The sequence below is a fragment of the Suncus etruscus genome, chromosome 4 (assembly GCF_024139225.1).
Source record: "Suncus etruscus isolate mSunEtr1 chromosome 4, mSunEtr1.pri.cur, whole genome shotgun sequence".
NCBI lineage: Eukaryota > Metazoa > Chordata > Mammalia > Eulipotyphla > Soricidae > Suncus > Suncus etruscus.
This window is the reverse complement of record NC_064851.1, coordinates 102362562-102363773: the sequence shown is the minus strand read 5'-3', so window position 1 is coordinate 102363773 and position 1212 is coordinate 102362562. Positions and strand designations below refer to the sequence as shown.

The 1212-nt window shown below is 50.5% G+C and overlaps 1 non-coding gene across 1 annotated transcript; it reads left to right on the top strand.

Annotated features, from left to right (window-relative positions):
• The first annotated feature begins 1108 nt into the window (after positions 1-1108).
• Positions 1109-1212, top strand: LOC126007460 (U6 spliceosomal RNA). The gene has a single exon (XR_007495031.1). It is a non-coding gene; the product is annotated as a U6 spliceosomal RNA (small nuclear RNA).

The following is a 1212-nucleotide window of genomic DNA, read 5'->3' as shown; positions in this document are numbered from 1 at the left end:
GAAATGCCCCACTTCTGTGCTGGGTGGTCCCTAGTTTGATCCCCCAAGGTGGTGATCTGGGGGGCATAGCTGTAGGATCCTCACATGCTGCTGAAAAATAATCCTTGTGCTCTGGGCCCTGCTCGGCTCCAGAGACCCACGGCCATCTTGTCTGTGGACTTATGTGATTTACTTAGAAAGGTAGTGAGTGACTTTCAGGTTCAGCCGGCTCAAGGCATGGGGGTGAATGTGGCTGAGTCTCTAGATGCGATTAGGGGAGATGAGGACCCCTCATCTTCCCAACTGTCTGCCTGGGAGCTCCTTGGGCTTATTCTCTGGACCAGAGAGGAGAGACATCCTTGGAAAAGACCAGTGTGTTGGGGGCTGGACAGGCACACGGTTTTTTGGGGCCAGGCCTCTCATGTGTGCATAAGCGTGTATGTGCATACCTGTAGATGTGTATGAGCATGTATATACATGGCTGTTTATGTGTGTGAGCATGCATGTATGTACATGTACATACATGTACATATATGTATGCATGTGAACACATGTACCCACACACACCCATGCACATTTATATGTGTGTACTTATGTATGCATGTATGGGTATGTGTCTATGTGTATGTGAATGTGTATGTGATTGAATGTGTGCGTATATGTATGTGAGTTTGTGTGTGCAAGTGTAAATGTGTGTATGTGAGTGTAAAGGCAAGAAGGGGGAGCAGGAGTCTCGCCACCAGAGCCCAGCAGGCCCCTTAGGGCACACAGCCCACTGCCTGATTAGACCCTTGGACTCAGGTGCAGCCAGGGTGACCCCGCTCAGAGTGTGGAAGGCTGGGCACTGTCTTCCACATCCATGGGTCCCCATGATGTTGGAGAGTCCCAGACTCAGGTGCACCAAGGCCTCCACTGACCCTCTCCCTGGGCTTCCACACAACTGAGGCTCAAGTGAATCATGGGTCTGTGAAAGTAGTCAGAGTGAGGGATGTTGAGGATGCGAGAGAGAGGACAGGGAAGAGGGAGAGAGGGAAGGAAGGGAATGGGAAGGGAAGAGGAAAGGGAAAAGGGGGAAGAAGGGGAGGAGAAAGAAAAGAGGAGACAAGGGTGGGATAGAAGAAAGGAGGGAGTGCTCGCATCGGCAGCACATATACTAAAATTAGAACGATACAGAGATTAGCATGGCCTCTGCACAAGGATGACATGCAAATGCGTGAAGCGTTCCATATTTAA